General features: G+C 34.7%; 1 protein-coding gene across 13 annotated transcripts in view; it reads right to left on the bottom strand.

Moving 5' to 3' along the window:
• The window catches only part of DLG2 (discs large MAGUK scaffold protein 2), a 1,976,108-nt gene that overhangs the window by 1,571,608 nt on the left and 387,549 nt on the right, over positions 1 to 16,951 (bottom strand). The gene's annotated exons all lie outside the window — the stretch shown is intronic.

Here is a 16,951-nt window from a genome sequence, read left to right as displayed (position 1 = left end):
TGATGTTTTATCAACATGGATTTAAATCTCTTTTCTGTAATAGGCAAAGAGAGGCTCTGCATACAACTGGCCTGAAAGATAAAGTGGCCAGGACAAAACAGAGGACTACACGGCAGAGCATTACAGGACTACTTCTTCATAATCATTACCCTCAAAAATAGGATATGTAGCTGACTTTCCCAACACATAGAAACAGGAATCGGATTTACACAAAATGAGAAGATGGAAAAATTTACCCCAAATGACAGAACAGGACAAGGCCACAGTCACATATCTAAGCAAAAACGGTAACATGCCTGATGGAGTATTTAAAGCAGTGATCAGGGGCACCTCTGTGGCAGTTGGTCAAGCATCTGCCTGAGGCTCAGGTCACGATCCCAGGGTCCTGGGATCTAGCCTCACATTGGCCTCCCTGTTTAGTAGGGAGTCTGCTTCTGCTTCTGCCTCTGTCTCCACCCCTTCCCTTTGTTCGTGTTTTTTTCTCTCTCTCAAATAAATAAATAAATAAATAAATAAAATCTTTAAAAAATTTTAAAAAGCAGTGATCATAAAAATACTCACTAGATTTGAAATAAGAGTGGAAGACATGAGTGAGACCAGTAACATGGAGGTTAAAAAAGAACCAATCAGATATGAAGATTGCAATAAACAAGATTAGAACCATGCTTGATGCAAAGAACAGCAGCAGGCTAGAAGAAGCAGAGGAACAAATTTGTACAAGATACAAGATGAATGTACAGAAATCAGTTGCATTTCTATACACCAACAATGAAGCAGGAGAAAGAGAAATTAAGAATTCCATTTACAATTGCACCAAAAATAAGAAGATACCTAGGAAAAATCTAACCAAAGAGATGAAAGACAAAAAAATAAATAAATAAATAAAAATAAATAAAAATAAAAAATAAAAAAATAAAAAAGAGATGAAAGACCTGTATTCTGAGAACTATAAAACACTGATGAAAGAAATTCAAGATGACACAAATAAATGAAAAGACATTCCATGCTCATGGATTGGAAGAACAAATATTGTTAAAATGTCTTTACTACCAAACAAATCTACATGTTTAGTGCAGTCCCTATCCAAATACCAACAGCATTTTTCACAGAACTGGAACAAAAAAGCCTAAAATTTGTATAGAACCACAAAAGACACTGAATAGCCAAAGCAATCTTGAAAAAGAAAAGTAGAGCTGGAGGCTTCACAGTACAGACTTCAAGTAATATTACAAAGCTGTAGTAATTAAAATGGTATGGTGGTACTGGCACAAAAATAGACACATAGATCAATAGAACAGAATAGAAAACCCAGAAATGGAGCCACAATTATATGGTCAATTAATCTTTGACGAGGCAGGAAAGAATATCCAATGGGAAAAAGTCTTTTCAACAAATGGTGTTGGGCAAACTGGACAGCAACATACAAAAGAATGAAACTGAACCAGTTTTCTTATACCATACACAAAAATAAATCTAAAATGGGTCAAAACCCTAAATGTGAGACCTGAAACCATCAAAATCCTAGAAGAAACACGGGCAGTAATCTCTTTGACATCAACCATAGCAACTTATTTCTAGATGTCTCCTAAGGCAAGGGAGATAAAAACAAAAATAAACTATTGGGACTTCATCAAAATAAAAAGCTTCAGCACAGCAAAGGAAACAATCAACAAAACTCAAAGATAACCTATGGAATGGGAAAAGATATTTGTAAGTGACATATCTGACAAAATGTTAGTATTCAAAATATATAAATAACTTAAAAAACTCAATACCCAAAAATGAATAATCCAATTTAAAAATGAGTGGAAGACACGAATAGACAATTTTTTAAGAAGATATGCAGACGGCTAACAGATATATGAAAAGATGTTCAATATCACTGATCATCAGGGAAATACAAATCATAACTATAATGAGATATTTCTTCCCACCTGTCAGAATGGCTAAAATTAACAATACGTGATCCTTTGTATTTCTGTAGTATCAGTTGCAATGCTTCCTCTTGCATTTCTAATTTTATTTGAGTGTTTTTTACTTGGTTAACCTAGCTTACTGTTTTTCTACTTTGTTTACATTTTCAAAAACCTAGCTCTTCATTTCATTGATCTTTTCTATTGTCTTTTTATTCTCTTTGTCATTTATCTCTGCTCTAATCTTTGTTATTTCCTGCTACCAATTTAGGGCTTATTGTTTCTTTTTCGAATACTTGAGGTATAAACTTAGGTTGTTTATTCAAGATCTTTCCTTTTTTTTGAATGTTGGTGTTTTCTCACTAACAGCTACCCTCTCAGAACTGTTTTTGTAGCATCCCATAAGTTTTGGTACATTATGTTTCCATTTTCATTTGTCCAAAGATATTTTTTACTTATCTTTTGATTTTTTCTTTGACCCATTGTTCAGGTTCACATTGTTTAGTCTCCATATATTCGTGAATTTTCCAGTTTTCCTCTTGTAATTGATTTCTAGAATCATAACATTGTTGTAGGAAAATTGCTTAATATGATTTCAGTCTTCTTAAATTTATTATGACTAGCTTTATGGCCTAACATATGATAATCCTGGAGAATGTTCCCAGTTCACTTAAGAATATATACTGTGCTGCTATTGGATGGAATGTGCTATATATGTCTGCTGAGTATATCTGGTCTAGTATGTTATTTAAGTCCAAAATTTCCTTATTGATTTTCTATCTGGATGATCTATCCATTGTAAAAATGGGTTGGGGAAGTCACCTACCATAATGTATAGTGTCTTTCTCCCTTTACATTTGTTAATATTTGCTTTATATATTTAGGTGCTCCTCTCTTGGGTACATAAATATTTACAAGTGTTATATCATCTTAATGAATTGGTCCCTTTGTCATTATATAATTACCTTTTTGTCTCTTGTTACAATATGGCTCAAAATCTATTTAGTCTCATATAGTGACTTCTGATTTCTTTAGCTTTCCATTTGCATGGAATATCTTTTTCATCCCTTCACTTTCAGTCTCTGTGTATCAAAGCTGTATCAAAGCTTCAGCTTTGATAAAAGTCTCTAATTTAGGCAGCATATAGTTGGGTCTTCTTTTTCTTTGTGTTTTTTTATCCACTCATCCACTCTATACCTTTTGGTTCAAGAGTGTAGTCCACTTTCCTTTAAAGTAATTATTAATAATAAGTATGGAGTTTACTTTAATACTTTAAAGTATTAAAGTAATTATTAAGTATGGAGTTACTGTTGCCCTTTTGTTAATTGGTTATTGGTGGTTCTGATTCCTTTCTTTCTTTTCTTGCTCTCTTCCTTTGTGATCTGATAATTTTTTGTAATAGTGTGTTTTGATTCTTTTCTCTTTGTCTTTTGCCTATCTACTATAAGTTTTTGCTTTGTGATTACCATGAGGCTTACATAAAACATCTTACATTAGCAATCTATTTTAAGATGATAAAAACTTAATTCAAAGGTATACAAAAGGTCTGTGTTTTTACCCTTCCTCCTCATATTTTGTTTTCAATGTCATAGTTTATATCTTTTTACCTTGTGTATCTATTAACCAATTATTGTAGTTATAGTTACCTTTAACTAATACTATAGTATTTAGTCATTTAACCTCATACTAAGGTCATAAGTGATTTACTTACCATCATTATAACATTAGAGTATTCTGAATTTAACTGTATAACTACATTTACCAGTGAGTTTTATGCTTTCAAATGGTTTTCTGTTACCTAATAGTGTACTTTCATTTCAACTTAAAGACTTCTTTTAACGTTTCTTATAATGTCAGTATAGTGATGCATTGCCTTGTGTGAAAAACGTGATTTCTCCTTCAATTCAGAAAAACAACTTTGCCAGGTATATAATTCTTGGTCGTAGTGGGTTTGTTTCCAGCATATTGAATAGATCATCCCACTTCTCCTATGAAGTTTTTGCTGAAAAACTCACTAATAATCTTATTGAGGTTTCCTCGTATGTAACAAATTGTTTTCTCTTGCTACTTATAAGATTCTCTCCTTGTCTTTAATTTTTGTCAGTTTAATTATAATGTTCTTATGATGAGTCTCTTTCATTTTGTCTTATATGGAACTCTCTGGGATTTCTAGATCTGAATATCTGTTTCTTTCCCTAGATTAGGGAATTTTTTCAGTCATTATTTCTTTGAATAAGCTTTTACCCCTTTCTTTCTCTCTTCTCCTTCGGGGACCCCTATAATGTAAATGCTGGCCCACCTGATGGTGCCTCATAACTCTCTTAAGTTAGTTTCACTCTTTTCCATTCTATTTTTCTTTTTTGCTCCTCTGATTAGATGAATTCAATTGCTCTTTGAGTTCACTGATCATTTCTTTGACTTGATTCTAGTCTCCCGTTGAATCTATTGAATTTTTTAGTTCAAGTATTATATTCTTCAGTTCTGTGATTTCTCTTTAGCACTTTTTAAATATTTTCTATTTCTTTGCTCAAATTCTCATTCTGTTCATGCATTTCTCTCCTGAGCTCAGTATATTTAAGAGCATGATTTTGAACTCACTATCTGAAAAATCATTTATTTTTGTCTCATTAAGACCTATTCCTAGAGTTTTATCTTTTCCCCCTTTTTTGGAACATCTTCCTTGTTTCTTCATTTTCCTTGATTCTCTGTGTTGGTTGCAGCACATTCAATAATATAATCAACTGGGCAGCCCCAATGGCTCAGCAGTTTGGCGCTGTCTTCAGCCCAGGGCCTGATCCTGGAGACCCGGAATCGAGTCCCACATCAGGTTCCCTGCATGGAGCCTGCTTCTCCCTCTGCCTGTCTCTCTCTCTCTCTGTCTCTGTCTCTCTCTCTCTGTCATGAATAAATAAATAAAATCTTTAAACAAAATTTTAAAAATAATATAATCAACCCTCCCAGTCTCAACAGAGTGCTCTCAAGTAGGAGAAAAAGCAAAAGCTCATCAATTAGCCTGGCCCACACCCTGTGTTGTCTCTCAAGCCTCAATGATTGTCCAAGTTGTCTTTGTTCTCAATGGCTCCCTGCAATTGAAGGTATATCAAGAACTGTCAGTGTCGAAAAGGTGAGGATCAGAGTCAGTAACTTGTGCAAGCAAGTTTGAAGTGGACCCTCAGGAGCTAGAAAAGTATGTTGTTAGGTTCCTTCCAGGGGGAAACTGGGAGGTGGGTGGGCATTTTTGCTCCCCTCTGTGCTGGCCCCAAGTGTATAACCTCAAGGTGTGAGGTGATCTTCAGCCTGTTTAGAACTTCTTTGTTTGCTACCATCCTGTAGGACTCCTGAATGCTATCCCATTAGCTACCAGAGCCAAGTGGCCTTGGAAACCATTCTTCAGGCAGAAGCCTGAAAAACTAGAGTACCATATGTGTGTATAAGCTCCTTCCAGGAAAATATGATAATGGAATGGGCTACAGGGAGAGGACAGGGGAGATGTCTGCAGGGTTCCCTGGTCTCTGGGGTGGATTGTAGTGAATCTCTAGATTTGTACCAAATTAGAAGCCTGGCCCTCAAGCAGCAGTTTTTCAAATATATACATAAGCCCTATTCAGAGAAAGATTGGGAAATGGGCATCTTTTGCCTTTTCTAAGATGAGCCCTAGAGCATAGTGAGTGCTCTAGTACCTACTAATAGCTGCTTCTTTGTTTGCTATAATCCTGTGGTTTTCATGGATGCAACCTTTGTTGGCCTTCAGAGCTAGGTGTTTTGGGGCCTATCCTTCAGGTGGGAGTATTAAAAGTTGGAACTTAAGATGTGGGATCTAAACTCTTCACTCTTCAGAGAGAAGCTGGAGCTGGGGTTCCCTCCCAATTGTATTGCATTGTGCCAGAAGTGTGGTTTATGGTAAGAGTGTGTCTCAGCTTTTTCTATCCATCTCAATGTTGCATTTCCTCATTCACCTAACATAAAGTCACTCAACTAGTTTCTGGATTTCTTTTAAAATGAATTGTTCTGTGTATAGCTATTAATGTAGTATGTCCACAGGAGGAGGGGAGTTCAGAAGTTTCTTATATTGACATCTTTACAGACCACCTGTTTTACTTTTTAACAGAGGTATAACTCACATTCCATAAAATCTGCCCCTTTGAAGTATACAGCTTAATGGTTTTTAGCACATTCTCATCACCTCTCTCTAATTCTGGAGCATTTTCATCATCTCAGAAAGAAACTATAAACGTTAAAAATCAGTACCTATCCCATTCTCCCTCTAGCCCATGGCAACCACTAATTTACTTTCTACTTCTTTGGATTTGCTTATTCTAAACATTTCTAATAAATGGATTCATACAATAAATGGCCTTTTGTGTCTGACTTCTTCCACTTAGCATAATGTTTTCAAGGTTTATTCGTGTTTCAGCATGTATTAGTACTTCATCCTTTTTTACAGATGCTTAATATTCCATTGTATTGATATATTACATGTTGTTTATCCATATATGGGCATTTAGGTTATCTCCCCTTTTTGACTATTATGAATAATACTGCTATGAATATTTGTGTACATGTTTTTGTGTGGATATACATTTTCAATACTTTTGGACATAGATCTAGAAGTGGAATTGTTGGATCAACAATTACCAACATATGGTAATTATGTTGGTTGGTTAACCAATCACTGGTAACTCAAAAAAAGAAAGGATAAAGAATATTCTAAAAGCTTATAAAAACATAAATATGGGTAAAAATAATATATTTATCTGTTTCAAGGGAATTTAATCAGCTTTCTCCCAACAAATTTGAATTTCCCTTACATAAAAGTAGGAATATCTCATGAAGCTTCAGAAGAATACATTTCCAGTAAATAAATTTTAAAAGCCTATCATAACTAATAAATACAAAATTTATCACCTCAAGATTATATGTAAGCCAAAACATAAATAACTGAAAATATTAAATAAATTCATAAAACATGGATGCATAAAGACCTATTAAGAGAAATAAGAAAATAAAAAAATTAGATGTGGTCTTATTTTTGCAGCTTAGCTATATGATCTTGTATAAGTCTCTACTTTTTGTAACTATACTTTTAAATGAGGATATCTACTTCATAGCTTTGGGAGATATCCTCAATTTTAAAATGAAATAATGGATATTAAGTACTATATGCATTTAGGTTGACATTAATAAAGATAAAGAAGAAATAAATGAGATAGGCCATGTCCTTCCTTAAAACATTCCCTAAGCTTTTGGTCTGGTGAAAAGAGACCCAATTTCAGATCCATGAGGATATTTGTTATGCTCATATTGTTCTATTGTATCTGAAAAAGAAAGCCTAACTACTTAGGCTTCTACTAAGTAGAATTCTACTCAAGTAGAATGAGGTCTACTTGTTAGTTATATGTCCTTAGATAAGGGGCCTAATACCTCTGAACCTTGGTCTTTTAATCTATAAATTGAGGGGAAAAAATTGCCTTCCTACAACATAAGGAAGTACTCATAGAATTACCGCTACTGCAAAACCAAATATCATAATTCTGATGAAAGCATCTGTAGTTTCCTCCCAGAACCTGGGGTCCCAAGGAACTAGACCCAGGTGGGGGTTTAAGTGATTCAATTGGATTTAGCAACTGACCCATGAAATTAAAGGCATGAAGCCAGGAGAAAACCAAGTGACAGGACCCAGGAATTTGGAGCCAAGAACCAAGCAGATAGCCCAAAGTAAACCCTCCTTTTAAAGGGTTGTACAGAAAGGCAGAAATGAAGCAAACACAATACATTAGGACTGAGCAAAGAGATTAGAACACAGATGAGAAACATAACCTGAAGAGATTCCCTGAGGGCTTGGAGCCCAGCAACAAAATCTCTGCAGGCACCTGTGGCTTGTCCTCTGGATTGGTGATAAGTCTACAGATACTATGTATTTATATTAAAAATTTTAGGCAAATGATTCATAAATTATAGTTACCTCTACTATATGTCCTTTACTTAAGGACAGTGACTGGATGGTTCTTGAATTCCAAACCAAAAGATTAAAGAAACTGAGGATGTTTATCCAGTAGAAGAAACTCAAGGAGCACAGGAAAACATATTCAGCTCTCTGGATGGTTCTTGAGTGAAAATGGCATTAGATACGGTGTTGTGTTTTACAAAGATAACAAAACCAAGATCAGTGAGATGCAACCTTAAGAAGGAAGGTGTCATTTCAATATCATGTATTATATAAAGACTAGAGGTGTTCCCAAAAGGGAATAGATTTCCTTGAAAGATAGTGAATTCCCCTTCTCTGAGAGCAGAAGTTGGACAATCACTGAGTAAAAATATCAGATAGATGCAGCTTTAATAATTCTGTAAGACTCTTTAGCCCTGTTCTCAGATTCTATCAGGTTTTTACCTCAGCCTTGCATTTTCCAAGCTACTTAGTTCCTCTCACAAAGTACCCAAATTCTAATCCTCTAATCATTTGAGTGCTCTAGGCTAGTTCTTCTTTATTTTTTCCATTGTGGTCAAGCAGCTTCAACAAATTTCCAGGTAGGATATTTCATTTCATTACCAGTAGTATACATAGACATAATGGACAGCTTTCTTTGCTTTCCGTAATACCTTGGGAAAAGTTCATCTACCAGAAAAGTGGTCACTAGCAACCTACCCCCATTCCTTTAAGCCTCTTAAAGGAATATGGATTTTCTCCCTAGGGAATTATTACATGAGCACATCCATACAAGATGTCATATGCAATTTCAGATTGTGATATAATGCATGAAAATCATCCAAAGATCTCTAAACTGATTCTAAAACAAGGATATGAATCAGAAACACCTAAAAAAATTATATAAGAACCTGCAAACAAATTTAGTCCAAAATTCACTCTAGTAAACTCTGAAGTAGCTGATGTTTAATGAGACACAAACAAATGTATTTTTTAGTTTCATATGTGATTCTAATATACATACCAAATTAAGAAGTGCTGCCCAAGGGTACCTGGGTCTCTAGTTTAAAAATCATTGTACCAGGGCAGCCCCGGTGGCACAGTGGTTTAGCACTGCCTGCAGCCTGGGGTATGATCCTGGAGACCCAGGATCGAGTCCCATGCAGGCTTCCTGTGTGGAGCCTGCTTCTCCCTCTGCCTGTGTCTCTGCCTTTCTCTCTCTCTCTCTCTCTGAATGAATGAATGAATGAATAAATAAATAAATAAATAAATAAATAAATATCATTGTACCATATAGTAATATATACACATACATGTAAATACTTATATATGTATGTGTATATATATATATAGGTTGTGACTACACATGCACACATGCACACACAAACATTTTTGTATCCATTTCCCTTCCCCCACCATTCAAGCACTAATAATACCTTTCTAGATACATTAGTCCCACGTAGAATAGAGAGTCACAATCTTGGCTTAAACTTCTCAAAAGAACTCTTAAAGTCTATAGCAGAAATAACATATATTATCATCAAAACAACTAATTTAAGTTGTGAGATCAGGGCTTTTTGAGAATTACTGATTTGTTGTTTGTTCATTTTTTGGTTTAAATTCTGCAATTTGAATACCAAGTGCCAAATGACCCAGGGGTCTAAGTGACTAAAACTTAATATAAACTATACAGTAGACCAAAAAATGGAGTTTTCTGGTCCCCAAAGAGTTAAAAGTTTGAGCAGAGTGGAAAGAATATAAACCTATTGTAGAATGAGGTTGGATGTTGGTGAGTCTCTTATAGGGGATTATAACCTTTCCTATCCTTCTGGCCAAGACCTTAGTAGGGAGGGGGAATGAGAGAAAACCCACATAGGGGAGTGGGGCAGCACAAAGCAGAGGAATTCTCATTTATTTATTAATTCAATTTATTTCATTCGTTAATTCATTTAATCAACAAATACTTATTAAACACCTACTATATGTCAGGCTCTAGGTGTTAGAGATATTTCTGGGTCTCACTTCCATATTCAGCTGGAAAATATAAAAATTCTGGGAGAGAAGTGCTCTATCACAGCCTAGTTCTGCAAAAGTAAATATAACAGAAGCTATATCTAAAAAGAAGGCCAGAGATTTTCCCTAGCCCCAATATCTCAATCTCAGAAGACAAGAGCAGGAAGGAATAGCCACTGAAATCCTTGAGAAGAGGCGTGACAGTAAGAACATGTTCCTGGAGAGGCATTACAATTAGAATGGAGAGGCCAGAGTGATCAGTAAGGACCTGATAAGTAGAATGCCAAAGAGTAGGAGAACGTTTCAGTGAATAATGCAGTAGAAATCAGTTCTAGTGACCAAAGACCAATGTCTTCTTAGAACAGTTTGCATGGATGGTCTAGATGACATGAGCCTCTACCTTGTGGAATTTATATCAAAGTTCAGGGAAGAAGAAATGAAGTGAAAAAGGAGAACTCTGGAAGTAGAAACCTTGAATTGGGCAAATTTAAATAATAAAGTAAATGACTTTATCTGAAAGTGACAGTGTTTCACAGATTCTTCCATCCATGGAAATGAGGAGTTAACTCTATTGTTTTAAATAGAGGAAAAATTCTGGGAAGTACAATTTCATATAGTCTGGTTTTGTGACAAGGAGATATATAATCACCACACAATTATAATTATTTTACATGAAACATTAACTTTTTGTGACTATCTTTAAATACTCATTTTTCTTTTGGAAGGAGAGTTTTTACACTAGGTAGCTTCATAAAGACTAACAAACCCTATCCAACTTGACCTCCTTTTTATACTTAGAAAGGTTGAAGCATAGAAGGTGAAGTGACGACTCAAAGTCATAAAATTAATAACAAAGAAGAAATTTGAATTCCAGCCCCCTTGACTTCCATTCTAGTGGTACTTATATTATCTTACAATTTACCTTACAAATGAGAAGTACTACATGTAGGTGCTTGGGAGACGAGTTTCATCCTATGTGAACGTTTACAGAGGTATAATTTTAAGAAAAAAATATTCAAAGTTTCCCTTATTTGAATTTTCTCTAGGGATTGCTAATTAGATAATATGCAAAGTATGCAATCCTAACTGAGAAAATATATGAACCAAACAATCATGGGTTGGTCAATGTTTATTTAACTGCCTCATTCCCACAGAAGAGAATCCCTGATTAGTGCAGATTGCTTATTTCCATGGTATTAACATTCCCACCGTGAGCAATTTCAAGCTACCAACATGATGCCAACCAGGTGGCAAAATTCCTTTAGATTTAAAACCCAGTTTCACAAGCTGATTACAAGCTGGTTCTAGCATACCACTGGAGCTAGGATCTTTTTTTCCCCAGACCTGAGGTTGACATGACCATTCACTTGACAGAATTCTGGGGATTTCTTTTTCTTTTTTTAAGATTTTATTTATTTATTCATGAGAGACACAGGCAGAGGGAGAAGCAGGCTCTATGCAGGAAACCCGATGTGGGACTCGATCCCAGGACTCCAGGATCACACCCCGAGCTGAAGGCAGACGCTCAACCTCTGAGGCACCCAGGTGTCCCAGAATTCTGGGGATTTCATTGGGACAATGCACTCAAGTGCTTTAAGAACAGATATATGGTTAACATGGATAATTATCATGAAATTAGAGTCCTTTATCTAAACTGCATGGAAACAGTAGCTCTTTCTTGCAATTTCCCCAGCCAAATATAAGAGAAATTATTAGGTCTTCACACACACAGTTCTCTTGATAGAATTAATGTTTAAGAGAACAGAAACCAAGTGTAAGCACCCTTTTGTGAAATCCACATGAAAGGAATCAACTGTGTCTGTTTCATTTTGCCAGTTGTATTCTGCTCATAAAACACAACAAAATAGCTTTATCTATACAAAGTTTGAATATTTTTCTTTCTCTCTACCTTGTAAAGATCAAAGAAAACTGGAGATAGATTCAAAATGTCTTGTGAAAAGAATATAGGCACTAAATTGTCAGACCTCTATGTAGTAAGAGAATCATATAATTTGGTGAGACTTCTTCAGGTATAATTGAACCTTGCTTTTTACAATTGACATACTACTAAAATGATGTGTGTGTGTTACATTGTGAAAAGTCAAGTTACGTTTTTAATCCATTGTTCTATTTTTTATTTTTGATCTTAGATATCTTTGTAAATCTAATGAAAACTATGACCCTTTTTACAGAAAATGTATATAATTGCAGAAAATTTTGTATAAAATGTTAAAGGATTGACAGACATTCTGTAACTCAACCATGGGCTTCTGGACCTTCATGAAGACTCTATACTTTAAGGGTATTAGGAAACCTTGACCTTCAAAGAAAACCCATGATATTTACTTTAGAAAGGCAAAATGATTATCTGTCATTTAAAAAAAAAAGCAATAACTTAAGATTCATTTATTCATTTTAGAGAGAGTGTGTGTGAGCCAGGAAAGAGGCAGGGAGAGGGAAAGAGATTCCCCACTGAGTGGGAAGCCGCACACCGGGCTCCATCTTATGACCCTGAGATCATGACCTTAGCCAAAACCAAGAGTCAGACACTCAGCTGACTGAGCTTCCCCAGCACCCCAATCTTTTATTTATTGAGTTTAAGGACAAATTCACAAATATGAAGAGCAAAAGGGATCTCTATAGATCAAATACCACAAGTATTTACTTTTCAAATGAGAAGACAGACGTTCCAAGCACTGAACCAACTAGAACAACACCTCCAAGAGTAGGAAGCCCTAGGCCGTTGTGTAATGGATATAGCTCTGGTTATCAGGAGCCCTGAATTCTAGTTAAGTCCTAATATTTATGATCTATATGGTATTGGCACATAATTTAGCATCTCTGGTTTTTCCTCAGGTCAAAGTTTAGTTATACTACAAAGTTGTTAAAAGGATTAAATGACATGATATTTGTGAAAATAATAAATATTAAAATGTCATATAAGAAGTTAGTAAGATCATAATTATGCTATTGAATGGGAGAAAATATTTGCAAATCATATACCTGTAAGGGGTTAATTTCAAAATGTATATATATTTTAAAACTTGTACAATTTAATAGCAAAAGAACAAACAACTTAATTAAAAATTGGGCAGAAGATCTGAACAGACGTTTTTCCAAAGAAGACAATACAGATGCCCAACAGGTTCAATATCACTAATCATCAGGAAAATGCAAATCAAAACCACAATGAGATATCACTGTACATGTGTTAGAATGGCTATAATCAAAATACAAGAAATAACAAGTGTTGGCAAGAATGCGGAAAAAAGAGAACCCTTGTCTATTGCTGCTAGAAATGTAATTTGGTGCAGCCACTATGGAAAACAGTATGAAGGTTCCTCAAAAACTAAAAAATAGAGCTACCATATGATCCAGCAATTCCATTTCTGGGTATTTATCCATAGGGAAAAAAAAAAAAAAACAACAGGATATCAAAGACACACCTGCACTCCCTTGTTCATTACAGCATTATTTATGACAGCCAAGATACAGAAAAACCTAAGTGTCTATCAATGGATAATTGGATAAGGAAGATGTGATATCTACTTTATCTGTCTGTTTATCTATCTGTCTACATACACACACACACAAAGGAATGTCATTCAGCCATGAGAAAGGATAAAATCCTGTAATTTGTAACATGGATGGATTTTGAAGGCATCATGCTAAGAGATATAAGTCAGACAAAAAAAGACAAATACTGTATGATCTCATTTGTATGTGTAATCTAAAAAAAAAAAAACAGCAACAACAAAATAGACTCACAAATGCAGAGAACAGATTGGAGGTTGCCAGTGAGAAATGGGGGAGAAAAATGGGTAAAGATGGTCAAAGGTACAATAAGTCCTAGGGATTATAATATATAACATAGTGACTATAGCTAATAATAAATCCATCATCAGACATAGTTATAACTCTTTTTCTTATGATGAAAACTTTAAAAAGTAGATCTTAAAAGTTTTCATCATAAGAAAAAAATTCATAACTATGTCTGATGATGGACTTATTATGGTGATCATTTTCATATATATGTATATAATAATTATGTTGTATATCTAAAACCAATATAATTTTATATGCCAATTATATCTCAATTAAAAAAATAAAAGATCAATAATATCCAGTGGTGGCAAAGATATACAGTCATGGGTACAATCTCATAGGAATACTATTTCTACTAAAATTTTGGCTTCATTTCTAGTTATCTATCCTATAAAAATACATTTTGAACTATGACCTGTACAAGGTTATGCATTGTAGCACTGTTTACAATAGTGAAAAACTGGAAATGATCAAAATAATCCTCAAAGAAAAATAGCTAAATAAAGTACATACTCTAGACTGTCATGAAACTTTTAAAAAGAATAAATTTATTTTTTAAAAAAGATTAAAACTATGATAAATGATGACAGAAGAACCATATGTATTCTTTGTGCAAATGAACCCTATCAGATTCTGGTCTAGCCAACATCTGAGATAAAGTCTTTTATAAAGAAGACTGCAAATACACCAGGATAAAGCCTTTTATAAAGAAAAAACTGATACAAAAGTACTGGGATTAATGGTCACAGGAAAGACTTCTCTTACAAAGTGGGATATGGGAAGAGCATTATATTAGGAGTTAAGAGATCTGGATTCTAGTTCTAACTTTACTTACTAGTAAAATTGGCAAATCATTTCAGGCTTCTAGGTCTCAGGTGTCATGGAAGCATAGGTTCTTTAAAATTGCATGTCACTACCAGATCCCCCTAAGAACATTATGATAATCATGAAACTTCTCCCTACAAAAAGGATATATTATATTTGGCACCTAATTTAAAGAAAGTTAGTTACTACATTTCCAAAAAGGGCATAATAGCAATCCTCACATTACTTATAAAATGTTTCCAAGATGAAATCAATTTATGTACTTGAAATATTCTGTATATGTGCATACACACATACAGAATTAAAAATTTTTGAAAAGTAAAATCAAAGACTAGATCCCACTCATATTTTATATAGAAAACTTTCTTATTTAAGTAATAATGGCAATTATCATATTGGTTTCCATAGCCTCAACAAAAAATATCCTTTCACTGCTTTGATTTAAAAATATCAGGGCACCTGAGTGGCTCTGTCAGCTAAGTGTCTGCCTTCCACTCAAGTCATGATCTTGGGGTCCTGGGATCAAGCCCCAAGGGCTTCCTGCTCAGCAGGGAGCCTGCTTGTCCCTCCGTCCCTCCTCCTGCTCATTTCTCTTTCTTTCTCTCTCTCAAATAAATAAAATCTTTAAGAAATAAAAAATAAAATAAAAATATCTAATAATCCTTCACTGCTTTAATGATAATCCAAAATCCCCATTTTGGTGTTCTAATCTGGGTTCAACCAACTTTTCAGTGTCTTATAACTACTCTTCTTCCCCTTCTTTCTCTCACCCCAAGTTTATTGCCACACTGAAATTCTCACTAGTCAGTAGATCCATTGGGATTTTTGTGCTAAATTCACCAGATCACAGTAGATCATACAAGAAGACTCTGCCTTTGCACCTGATAATCCCTCTGTCAAGAATACTTCTTCCCCCCTCCCCCAGATAACCCCCTGGTTATCTTCAAGATAGAGCAAATGGGACACCCCCCCACACACACACACTGCTTCCTTACATTTGAACACTCCTCCATTCACTACTCAGAAGAACAAAATGTGCTCACGCTTCTGTAATGGGACTCACCCTGCTCTATTGTAGTTTATATTTTTACATATCCCTCTCTGCTATTAAACTATGAATTTCTCAAGAGAAAGGAGTATATTTTGTGTCTGTATTCCCAGGATATCAATGGAAGGAATACAAAGAAGAGAGGAAGGGAGGGAGGGATGAGAACTACAGAGAATGATTGCAGTTTACTGGGAAAGGGAAGAACCTCAGAACAGATTAGTAGTGTCTGAATTCAAGTCTTGCTTTTGCTCCTTATCTGTACTTACCAGGTATGCAACCTTTGGCAAATTACTTACCCATTTGGGCCATAGTTAATTCATCTGTAAAATGTGAAGAATGACTATTCCTTAAATTCGTTGTGAGACTTAAATGTGCTAATAGATAAAGCACTACCACAGGTAGGTGTACAATTAAAACAGCTATGTTATTATGACAGCATACTCAGGTGCTAGCAGGGAATCTGAACCCTCTCGTAAGGTTCTGATTACATTATCTAAAGGCTCAGAGAAAGAAGATAATCCTTTTTGAACTTGTGTTAGAAAGACCAGACTATAAACTTCTAAGTCAGTTTGTAGTTTTTACTAATGTCTAAGCTACATTGTCCAGTATACTAGCCACTAGCCACATGTGGTTATTGAACACTTGAAATGTGGTTAGTGTGGCTGATAATTTATATTGAACTGTACTATATGTGAGAAACAGATATGGTATTATGAAGATTTAGTGAAAAAAGTAATATAAATACTAATAATTTTATATTAATTACATGTTGAAATGATAATATTGGATACATACATTGAATTAAATGAAATATATTATTAAAATTAATTTTACACATTTCTTTTTACTGTTTTTAATGTGGCTATTAGAAAACTTAAAGTTATACTGGTGGCTCATTAAACAAGATTGACCTCAAGATACCTGCATCAAATCTCATTACATGAATACCAGTCCATCCAAGTATATATCCAAAGCAGTATCTGCTCTTTGCCAGAGGGTACATAAGAAGCTCTGTCTGTCAGGCATCCCATATGGTCAAAGGGCCACAGATATGAGCATGGCACAATGTGTTAACAAGCTGGTCCATGACACGGGCTTCAACTAGCCATGTAACACTGATATCTAAAAGTAGGAGGTGTTAGGGTTGAAAAGTATGCCCATACAACTGTTTTAGACACTATGGCGGAAATTCACTTAGGAATCACCAAGTAAATCCCAGTGCTGATTAGAAAAGTGTATTTTAGATACTTCCTACAAATGGAACACTACCTATAAGAAGTTGGTCTCTAGCAATCTGATTTTTTCTGTCTTTTCTTCAAAAATACCAACTTTTGTTAAAGCAATACTTTATAAAATGTCAAGTAGCTAGTAACTATTTCATAGATGAGAACATAAAGACATAAA

The sequence above is a fragment of the Canis lupus genome, chromosome 21 (assembly GCF_003254725.2).
Source record: "Canis lupus dingo isolate Sandy chromosome 21, ASM325472v2, whole genome shotgun sequence".
In the NCBI taxonomy this organism is placed as follows: Eukaryota; Metazoa; Chordata; class Mammalia; order Carnivora; family Canidae; genus Canis; species Canis lupus.
Note: the sequence above shows the minus strand (reverse complement) of the source record. Positions and strands in the feature narration are given on the sequence as shown.